At 35.0% G+C, this 12,440-nt stretch overlaps 1 pseudogene; it reads left to right on the top strand.

The window, feature by feature from the left end:
* Nucleotides 1-667: 667 nt before the first annotated feature.
* LOC138148101 (glucosamine 6-phosphate N-acetyltransferase pseudogene) lies at nucleotides 668-2,375 on the top strand (annotated as a pseudogene).
* Nucleotides 2,376-12,440: the final 10,065 nt, after the last annotated feature.

Here is a 12,440-nt window from a genome sequence, read left to right as displayed (position 1 = left end):
GATGTTAATTTCTTTGGGGGGGGGGGTTTCCAACACTGCTCAACTTCGGGATACAAAAATAAAGTTCATTAAATAAAAATTATAGAACCACTAAAATATCTTAGCAGGCTCTGTAGGTTGACAAAAGATTATTAGAAATATGAAGTCTTATTTTAAATACTTTTGGGATATGGATTTAATAGTTAAAAGACTGTTATAAAGAAAATAATCAGTAGCAGAATAGCAATTAAATTAGGAAGTCAACATTTTAAGATTTCAGGATCTGAAACCAGCTGTAGCCTAAGAGTTAGATAATCATCTGGCTAATCATGTTCACCCACCTTTCAGTATAAATCTGTAGGAAGGCCTTATTAAATCTAAAGCTACATAAATGTTGACTGTTGTAAAGATATTGGTTATTGTGATTTGTGATTATTATATAAAATCTTAGATATTTTCTTGTATTTTTTAATTATTTAAATTAACTCTGAAAAGTTCTGAGAGGTTTCTGCCTGAGAAAACTGACCATACCCTGCCAGCATTAAATCAAATTCCTCAAGTCCCTTTCCCTAGGCCAAAAGCAACAGTACAACCTAGAGTCTTAGAATATTGACCCAGCACATTTTAAGTTAGCTTGATAATAATAATAATAAAGTGTGATTTCAAACTGCTTGCAAAACTTTATATGTATTGAAAGCGGAAGCCGGATGCGGATTTGATGCCTCGCAGCCAGGCCTCATTGCAGTCATGAAACCTGATGAAACACCTATGTTTGACCCAAGTCTATTGAAAGAGGTGGATTGGAGCCAGAACACTGCAACATTTTCTCCAGCCATTTCCCCAACATATCCAGGAGATGGTTTAGTTTTGAGGCCTCTTTGCACTGCAGATCTAAACAGAGGATTTTTTAAGGTACTTGGTCAACTGACAGAAACTGGAATGGTCAGCCCTGAGCAATTTGTGAGATCATTTGAGCACATGAGGAAATCAGGGGATTATTATGTTACAGTTGTAGAAGATGTCACTATAGGGCAGATTGTTGCTACAGCTACTCTAATAACAGAACATAAATTCATCTATTCATGTACAAAGAGAGGAAGAGTAGAAGATGTTGTTGTGAGTGATGAATGCAGAGGAAAACAACTGGGAAAATTGTTATTGTCATCTCTTACTCTGCTAAGTAAAAAACTGAACTGTTACGAAATTACCCTTGAATGTCTTCCACAAAACCATTGGTTTCTACAAAAAGTTTGGATATACCATATCTGAAGAAAACTACATGTATCACAGGTTCCTAAAGTAATGCTGGCAAGAATAATTTTTAGAATAAAAGCAAAGAAATTTACTGTAACAAAGCTATTCTTTTAGAAAATCAAAGTATATTTTTGTTACAAAACCAGTGACACCTCCCTTTCCCCCATAAAATATTGTACAAAAATTTTTAGTCCACAAGTTTGGCATATTAGAAGAATAAATTGGATTGGTGAAGCATGCTGTGATACTATAAATGAATGTTATGAAGGATATGACTTTTAACCAAAGGAATATATTTTTAACTTGAAATTTTTCCTGTATTTTTCTAAAGTTGGGTTTTATTTCTTTGTAGTCAGAGTATAGAGTATCTGTTTACTATCTTACATCTTATTAAAAAGATTGTGTAAGAGAATATCTTGTAGTGTACAGAAATTGTTAGATAACTAGTTTAATTATAATAAAAAACTGACATGGTTTTAATTGTAAGCTGACTTCTTAATAAACTAGCCGTTGTAACTCATTGAACGCAGATATATTTTGGAGAGGTAATAATAATGTTGGCAAATATCAGATTATAGCTTTATAAAAAGTTAAAAACCTTCCTTTTTAAGTATTTTAATTTGATAAAAACTTACTAAATATGTGAGGAGGGGAGAATGATGAGAATACCTGTGAAATTTAATGTAGCCCAATTTATCCAACCATGTCAATATAATTTGACTTCCACTACTTTTAGTCATCTGTGTTTATCCGTACTATGCATTGTGGTAATCTTGATTTTCCCCAATTCTGAAAAACAGATCTATCTCAACTTTTCAGTGATACACACAACATCTAGTCTCAACTACCCTTTTGAACATTTTTACAGGAAAATCACATTGCTTTTGTTGCATTCATAAAATCTGATGGGGATTTCTCAGTGATAACATGCACTTTTTAGTATTTGCTGTTTTTTTTAATTTTATTTTTAGTATCAAATAAAAATGTAAAATTACTGTTCACATCAATAGTACTTTAATGATAGAACTGTAAAATTTTTCATGTTTCCCCCTTGAATTCTTGAACTTCTAGGTTCTCAGGTGTTATTTATTAGCTGTTTGCAAAATAATTAAAGTTAATCTGTTTTCAAAAAAAAAATAAAACTTTATATGTATTTCCTCCTATATGTAGCTTCAAACTCCCTGGAAGATGGTAATGGAAAGCAGGAATGCTTAGGGCACATTTTTATCTGATTAGTCTCACAGGACATAGGACTCTAGCTCTTTAATTGTCATCATACCTTTTTTAAAGGTATTTTGTCACAGAGGGAGACTAACAGTAAAGAATTGGACACCTACCACCAAAGACAATATGGCTGTGCCCTGTTCTGTATAAGACAAAGAGAGGACAAAGGAAATTGTATTTCCCTATGGAGAGAGCTAGATGCGTCAGTGGATAGAACTATGGACCTGGAGTCACAAAAACCTGAGTTCAAATCTGGCTTCAGAAACTTATTAGCTCTGTGACCCTTGACAAGTCACTTAACCTCTATTTGTCTTAATCCACTGGAGAAGGAAATGGCAAACCAACTACTACCACAGAAAACCCCATGAATAGCATGATCTATGGGGTCATGAAGAGTTGAACCCATATGAACAACAACAAATGTTGGATCTGGGGTAGGAAGTTTGCCTGGAATTGACATAAAGTTGGGGACTGTTGTTTCATTACTAAAGTTACATCTCTATTTTTATGGGAAATTTATATAATCAAAGAGTTTTATAAACAGAGTATTAAATCTGTTAAATAATATATTGATATTGGATCATAGAGATACTATAGTAAGATGCAAGTATAAGATTGACCTATTTGACCTTGAATGTTAGTCCTTTCTATATTCCAAATTACTAACTAATTAAGTATTTAGCCTTGAAATCTCTTACTAGTTATATATTCCTGTATAATTTAGGGTCCTTTAATTTTGCATAATGGTATGGGGTATCCCTCATAATGGGGTGACAGAAATCAAAGATTTGTTAAACTAGAATATGATGCTATTATTTAGTGAATATCATAACTGTCTCAGTTCTTTTACATTTGGTTATCTTAAAAGAAGAATGGCTTGTGGTCTATCTTGTAAATGCCTTAAACAAACATCTACTTAAATTAGCGGTTATTTATTTGAACATGGCTAGAATTTGTAAATGTTTTATTATAATTAAACTTGATATGTACTATTTAAAAACTGATTACTCAACACATTTATGTATGTATTTGTCTTATCTTCTTATAAGAAGTATTCTATTATTAATTTTAGTAGAATCTCATCCTCCTAATAGGAGAATGATTAATATGAAGTATAAAAACTGGCTTCTCACTTTTTTTTGTTTTATTTTAATTTCTTAGATATATCAACATGACAATTCACTAAGGTTCCACATTTCATTTTACAATAATAGAGACGTAAGGTTTGAATTAACTTCATTATTTGACCTGGTTACTGGCACATAAATTTAAAATTGTGTTAAGATCAATTTTGTAGGAAATTTTAACAAAAAAAAATTACCTCTACAAGGAGACTGAAGAAGATAGTATGCTGGAAACTGCTTAAACCACACTCAGATCAGAAAATTTCATCAAATGTCTCAAAAACCAGACATGAGATGAGGTGAAATTTCTGAGTCTTAAATAGACAGTTTTGTACATTGCTTACTTTTTCCTTTTGCATTTTTATCTGTATGTTCTACTTCCTCAAAGGGGATGCCCCCTTGATTATGTCAATGCATTGAGCAATTTCTTTGCCCACCCCTTACATCATTACCCATCATAAGACCCCAAACTCTTGATCAATTACTGATTCGTTGAGGAAGCTATGCTTCTTATTAGAATCAGAAGAGGGAATATGAAAAATGATTTTTAATAATCATTGTGTTGGAGATTCAGAGCCTCCCCCAGTCCCTTCTTCTAGAGTCTTCACTCTAAGTTCACTTTTTCTTCAGAAGGACATCTCTGATTACTTAAGGCATTTACTCTCATATTCTGGTCAAACCACAAACCAAGCTTCTTGGAAGTAATTTAATCTAAGGTAAGGAGTCCCTTGTGTTCTGCTCAGGCTTGGGCAGAGACAGATTCTTCTGTCTAGATAGCCTAAATCCTGGGGGTAGTCTAATAAAAGAGGCATCTCCTTTCTTCAGAAGTAAAATGTTGATGGGGTGACATTAGCCTCTGTTGAAAGGGTATATAAACTGTACTCCAAGACCCCAAAAGGAGCCCAGTACCAGATTGGCTTCCTTGGGAAACCCAGTTTTGGACTACAGCTCCTATGGAATGCATACCACACACTTTGAGAGAAATAAAACATAGACTCAGACAACCTAGCTTTCTCTTTTCTAGACCAAACTCTGAGTATGGCTAACACAGTCAAGGGAAAAATATTATGCAACATTACAGAAACAGTTGATAAAATCTTATGGAACATGTGTAGAAATAAAGTAGACCAGATTGACTGGAAATTTTTTCAGTGAAAAATAATATGTGAAATCAATCTGAAATCATATATTGCAGCTAAAACATTTAGGAGAAACAGCAAAAAGTATTAGAAGGAAAATCAGTTGAAAAAAGTTTCATAATTCATAAAAACAAGGGAATTACAATAAATTGTCTCTAACACTCCTTTCACCTTTAAGTACATTATTCTATGAAATGCTGGAGAAAGACAGAATTATCAAAATCATCCTAAGGGTTGTTAAAAATGAAACAGTAAACAGAAAAATTAAAAACATAAATTGGTGAAGAAAAATAAAAAAGCTCTACAAAGATTTTTATAAAAGGTTCCCTACCATCAAATACAGACTATTGATATCTTGCACAAACAATGAAAACAAATGCGGAATTGGATCTAGAATTGAACTGGAAAGGGGGAGTAGGAAAGGGGGAGACTATGCTTCTTCTTGGCTTTTTGTCTGTTCACCTTGTTTGTTATATTTGTTTCTGCAGCCTTGGTAGCCTCCTCTTGTAGATCCCTGATATCTTAAGCTGCATGTCACTCCCCATCCGCAATTGTGATGTATCACCCTGGACCTTGCATCAAGCACATTCCAAATGCTGGCTAAATATCTGACCTCTCAAATGCGACCCCTTGGGAGAGGGACAGCTTTATGTCTGATTTAAGCACCAAGTAGCCATGGGAGAAGAGACCTTCACCCCTTCCTCTAAGATTTGGGGCCCCATTTCTTTGGGGGGGATGATGGGGAGCTTGTGCTCTAGACCCACCCTAAAATATTGTTTTCTGTGTTTGTTGTGTGCTATTCTTGTTATATTGTTGTAAAATTCTGTTGACACCAGTTACTCCTAAAACTCCTATTAACCTATGTAATGAAAAGTACTGTTAATGTATTTTTGACAAGTAAGGGGCATTAAAGTTCTTGGGGTTGAATGTAAGGGTTATGGGATTTAAATATCTTCCATGTTCCTTTAAACTTGCTGATGTAACAGGAAGGGGTGAGGCAAGTGTAACCAGAAGCCAAGCTAGAATGCATGTGGTGACTGGAAGCATAGTGGCAATAGCAGAGGCAGCAGCAACAGTGGCAGCGATAGCAGTGGTGGTGGCAGTGTTGTGAACTCCTGTTTTTGAGCCAGCAAGAATTTCTGCTAAGGATTCCTTTTGAGGACTGCCAGGGACAGGAATTGCATGGGGCCAGAGCTGCTGGGAGCACACTTTGTGGACACTGGGCAGTTGCCTTGTGTGGGGAGAGGAGCATCTTTGCCTGAGCTATCCTGTATGTTCTGTTTTGAAGGCTTGAGAATGAGGGTGTTTATTATATTAACTACATGTGCCAACTTCGTAAATAATGTGATGGCTTTGAATTTCTGGTTTTGGAACTCAGTTTTCTGGCATTTGAATAAATGTTCTAACTTCATCCCCATGTAGAGAGCCTGGTATATTTTGTGATTAATAACCATATCAAAATATTTATAGTTACCATAGGCATTGTGAATATTGCATTGTTGATACAAATAGCTGGAGGAATTTTAGCAAAATTTAGTCTTACTCAAAACCAATCAGGCAGTGAAGGACTCCAGGGCAGGGATCACCTTGAAGAGTTAGACTCTTATAAGAGGACAGAAAAGGTGAGAATAAGAGTATAACTTATTAATTTCTCCTCTACCCCACCCCTACCTCTGAACACGTTTATTAGAAAGACTGGCCCAATAGCAGGTACTATATCCATCCAGGCAAAGAGAATGGCATGCTGAGGACAATCATGCACAGATCAGTACAAACTGACATGTGATACAGGGATCAGCTTTAAGGAACGAGACCCATTATATTGGAAAATGATATCTGCTATTAACTCTACAGAGGTATAGACACTCAGCCCAGCAGAGAGCTATACTTCCTTTACTTCCTCCTCTTGATCATTTGGGGTACCAGTACAACTTTATATGGTCATCTTCTTTTGAGTCCCTTGCTTCTCAGGCCTAAATCTTGCCCTGTCAAACTTCAACCATGGAATTCTCCCACCATTCACTACCTTTGTTCCCACTCATGTGCTGTTGAATGAATCTAGAGAAAATTACAAAACAAAGCTTACTGGTTCATTGCAAAATTATGTTACATAACCACAACTCAACATTTATTGCAGCAAGGCAATCCTTTTACATCTTCCTAATTGATATTCTATTACTCTAATCACTATGGCTTTTACAATTTTTTTTCACTCATTAAACTCACATGGTCCTCTCTCTCAGCAGAAAACATTTCCTCATTTTCAATAAAAAAATTGTGACCAATTGCCAAGAGCTTCTCTTCTCTTCTTCTTTTCACATAATTCAAATGCCTTCAACCACTCTTCCTTTACTGCTGACTAACATGAATAATAGTGATGATAATGATAGCTACCATTTGTATAGTGCTATAAGGTTTGCTATGTACTTTTACAAATATCTCATTTTATCCTCACAATAAACTTGGAAAGCAGGAGCTATTATCATCCTTATTTTACAGATGAGAAACCTGAGACAGGCAGAGGTTAAGTGACATTTTCAGTATCTGAAAATTAGTAAAAATAAGTATCTGAGACTGGATTTGAACTTAGGGTCTTCTTAACAAGGTCTACTTTTCTATTCACTATGACACCTTCCCAAGACAAAACTTTTGTACTTGCTCAATTGATCCAGCTCTGCTTAGTTGCACTTCATGGAATCAGGATAAGTGGAAGCCTCATTACCTTGCTGTTTTTGCTACTCAACTCAGTCAGCCTCCTTTCCCTTTAGATCTGAGGGATGGAGGGTAGAGTGCTAAACTCCTCTCAGTGAGTACCTTCCATTTCCAAATAGCAATGCTTCTTTTTTAAGCTAGATGTCTCTCAAAGTTCTATTCTGGGTCCTCTTCTCCTCTCCCTATATATTATTTGGCTTATTATTCTCATTATCTCCCATAGATTCAATTTTATTTTCCATGTAAATGATTCTGAAATCTGCTTGTCCAGCCCTAACCTCTCTCCTGACCTCCACATTCACATTGTCATATGCCTAGTGGGCATCTCAAATTGGATGTCCCATATACATCATAAATTTAACATGTCCAAAATTTAACTCATTATCACTCCTCAAAAAATCTCTAGTATTGAAAATCCCATATTATTGTTGAGGTTACGACCATACTTCTGGTTATCTAGTATGACAACCTAGGAATTATTCTTAACCTCTAAATCTCAGGGACCCTCCTCTTTCCACATTGAATCTGTAATCACTTACTATCCATTTTACCTTTGTAATATCTATTCTGACACTGTCACCACTGTTTTTTAAGCCCTCATCTCCTTGTGGATAGACTCATTCTCAGATGTGTCTCTCATTCTCAGATCTTTCTACCTCCAATCTGTCTCCCACTGTGCTGTCAAAAAGTCCTTCATAATCTGGCCCCTCCCTGCCATTTTTCCAATCTTCTTACATCCTCTCCTTTTCCATGTACTCTGTGATTCACTAACACTGCCTTCCTTACTCTTACACATAGAAGATACTTCATCTCCCAAATATCTGCATTTTTCATATCTTTTATGGAATTTATAAAAATTATAGAATTATAGAATCCTCTCTTTTCATTTCTGACTTCCTTGGCTTCCTTCACATTCCAGCTGAAATACCATTTTCTACAAGAATCTTTTCCTGATCTGTCTTAATGCTGAAAACTTTCCTTCATCAATTTTCTCCAATTAATCCTGTATATATCCTGTTCATACATGATTATTGTGTTGGTTTTTCCTCCATTTTACATAAAGCTTCTTGAGAGTAAGAATTATCGTATCGTGTACTACCCTAATACGTAGTACATAGTAGAAACTTAATGGGGTGAAGGGAACAAGCATTTATTAAGTGCCTACTAACTACCAGGTGTTGTGCTGCAGTGCTTTTCAAAGATTAAGAATAATATTAAGAATATTTGTTCAGGAATTGTTGACAACTTCATGGAGTTTCTAATGGGAGAAAAGGGTTCCCAGAAGCTAGAAGTTGAGAGGTATTCTTTTGTCATGTGTGTGCTCTACAGATGTCTTTCATTATCCTTCATGTTTGAGTCCCCAAAGTCCCTAAGGACTTTTTATGGGCATGAGTAAATTATACCTGTTTTTTTTCCTGGGGAGGCAAGTTTATAAGTATTGATTTTACAATAATATCTTAGCAAATTGAGACTACTGGAATCTTATAAACAATGGGAAGTTCACTGGTGGGGAATCATGAGTGATAGTACAAGAAACTATAACCCTCTGTATCAGCAAGCACCCCAGCATCTCTAGGGTGGCTGCCAACACAGGTTCTTAGATCTGCTTTGTTAAAGGAAAGCAACTCAAAATGGGTTAACAACCTTACTTTAATCAGTGAAATATGTATCATTTACATAGTTCAGGAGAAAAAGGTCAGCACCCCGAACTTCAGAGTATATAGACAGAATTATCAAGACAGAGAAACATATCAAGTAGACAGATTTCCAAACTGTCCAACCATTACATCCATACCAAATCAACATCTGGGTTTTTCAAAGCCGGGGGTCTCTCAACAACGGCTTCCCAGAGTTTCATCTGATCAAATCACAGAACACTTCTCAAAGTGAGCCCCAAAACAAAGCCCCAAATCAGGGTTTATATAGCCTTCTCCTGGCTCAGAGAATGTAACAACCTTCTGGACCCACTGGCCAAACCAAAAGCATCTACTGAAAAACAAGCCTCCCACCCCAGGCTCCAGGTGCACTTTAGCCTAGGGGCAGGGAAGATCTTAAAAAATTTACATTCCCATTACACCCTCTCTCCTCCCTCACCCCAGGTTTATCTCTAGAAGCATGAGGTTAGTAATGAGCTACCCTCTGAAGACTTGGTCCACCAATGTAAATGAGAGTTGGGGAAAAAAACCTGATAGGTCACTATATGAATGGCTTGCCACCTGCTGAAGAGATATAACAATAACAACAATGAACAATAACAAAAAAAGCAAACAAAAATAAATGTTGACTCAATTTTTACAAATATTGCTATGTTAGCGTATTAATATATTCATGAATCTGATTTTATCAACGAATGAATACATGCTCTGAAAAAAATAGAGTTGTAACCTTATCTATATCTTTTCATCTACTTCAATTCATATCCATCCTTCAAGTGTTCAAATGAAGGTTCATTCAGTAGGGTATTTCTTCTAGATCTATCTACTTTTTGTGAATGCCTCTGTAAAAATTTGGTGATCTACACCTGGTCCTTAGTTCTTTCACCAGAAATATACTACCTGTTATATCATTTATATATCACTTTTATATCTTTGGGGGTGGGTGGGGAAAATTTTTAACATTTTGTTTATTTTGGTTTATATTGAAATTTGATATTATTAAAATCCCAGCACAATTCCCCAAACAAAATCCAACCCCCCCCCCCCAAATAAAGGAACTTTTCATTACTGGGACAAATTCTGTATTTATTTGTATGGTACATCTCATATATATTTACACAAAAACCAGTTCGATGGAGACTATCTAATTGTATATCATAATTTAGAGGGCAGATGAATTTGATGTATTTAATTCACCATTTTTTTCTTGAAAAGATAGTTAAACTTGATTTTTTAAAAAAAATATTGTGTGACTACAGGTATCATTTATAAGATTCTGTGATGTTTCATGCTATGAAAGCAATTTATACAATGTAGGCTGAAAAGAGGAGCATCTATTGAATGTCACACGGTACACAAAATTAGTCCTCTTTTAAGCTTCACACTAAGCATCCTCATTGATAGAGATAAACATCTTCACAGTTTATTTCAAGGTATTAATCTGAGTTATAAAATAAAAATTTAATGATCAAAAAAGTAATAAACAAATAATAAACAAAAATAATAAAATAAATATTGTATTCTCTACATATTTCATCAGTTGAATGACTACAAAGATATAGTCTACTATGGAAAGAGATAAATCTTATTTAATACTCATACATTTAGCAAGGATACCCTCAATGAATGGACAGTTTATTTTCAATGTTTATTAGAGACAGGAAAGTAGGAACATATGTTCTTTGCTGATTAAATTTTCTTAGCTATCTTTAATTATTTCTGTAATAACAAGGTCCAAAATAATTTCTTTCTATTCACACTCTGATCATTTATATCATTTGAGAGATAAAACAAAGAAACATATGTTGAATAAATATTTTTGTTACTACAAGGGAGGATATCTACAGAAGAGCTGAAGTGGAAGAGGAATTCTCCATGAATGAGAAAGTCCTCTATGTATTCCTCTTCAGGAATGACATGTTGTTATAATTTCAATGATAGGCTCAAATTTTTAGTGGAACCAAGACTTAAGGCAGTGAAGCATTTTTCAATAATTATAGGGATGATATCTATTCTGTATGGTGTCTTCAAAATGTTATGCTTTGGAGAGACTGATCAAGATGGCAGAGGAGGAGAAAACTATACATCTCAGGCTAACTCTCTTCTAAACCTACTTCAAAAAGATGTAGAAAATGTGCCTGAGTCCTGAGTAAGAAAACAAAGTGAAAAAGTGAATATCTATTTTTTAAGGCCTGCATACAGAGACAAAGAAAAATGTCAGTGGTCATTAGGGACATTTTCTAAAAATTGACATATTGAATATAGCATCTCTTTGCTAGGTCAAAATGATGGCCTGCCCCTAGCTATGTACCAGGACAAGAATATATTACAAGTTCCTCACAGAGAGAGCCTGATCTTGGACAGGAAACAAGAATAGCTGCCAAACAATAGCTATGTTTCAAAATATTAAAGTTAGGTCACATGCTCAGGAAGAATGAAGGAGAATTTTACCTAGGAGTGGTATAGCTGAGCAAAGAGTAGTTTCAGGCTCTAAGTTATGTATTGAAGGAGCAGCAAAACAGACATAAGTAGAAGTTGAATAACTCTCAACCTAGGAAGTAGAGTCTGAGATCCAGCTGCCTGCATATCCTGAAGCCTCTAGAATAATATTTAGAGAAGTAAATACACATCAAGGCAAAGCTTGAAAGTTTGTATCTTTGACCCTGAAGAGCTTTCTACCTGGATGACAAGTTGCTGAGTCTAGCAGCAGTTGACTGGAGCTCCAACCTTAAGAAAGTTCACAGTTGAATTGCTCAAATGCAATCCCAGGCTCTGACCTTATGCTGGGTCAAAGTTCTTTTGAGGACCATGAAAGCTTTAACCCTGAGACATCCCTTGGATCCTTGAATGACACTAATGCTAAATACTCTGCCACGCCCCCCCAAAAAACAGAAAAATAACAAAAAAAGTCACTAAATAAGACCAAGAACAGATAAGGCATTCCCTCCACAAAAGTATAGAACCTGGTCCTAATAAATGCAAAGTCTAAAGTCAGGAAGGATGAACGGAAGATTTAACAAATGAAAAGAATTTCAGCATAATGACTGGTTATATTAACAAGGAAATTCAAGATATAATAGAAAGACTCAATAAAAAGCAAGGAGAAGAAAATGACTCCAATTTTAATTAAAGCCTCAATGAAAAAGATAGCTTTACATATGCTCAACTAGAATTCCTAGTAGGAAAGAAGCAATGTGTGTATATATCTATATCTATAATGATATCGATATCGATAGATAGATGGATGACAGATAGCTATATAGATAAATAGAAATGTAGACATGTGGAAATTAAATAAACAAATATATATATATATATATATATATATATATATATATATATATATATATATA

The sequence above is a fragment of the Petaurus breviceps genome, unplaced genomic scaffold, assembly GCF_028583685.1.
Source record: "Petaurus breviceps papuanus isolate PSGF00001 unplaced genomic scaffold, PetGlider_PUasm1.0 90822, whole genome shotgun sequence".
Lineage (NCBI taxonomy): Eukaryota > Metazoa > Chordata > Mammalia > Diprotodontia > Petauridae > Petaurus > Petaurus breviceps.
The sequence above is the reverse complement of the archived record's forward strand: the minus strand, read 5'-3'. Positions and strand labels throughout refer to the sequence as shown.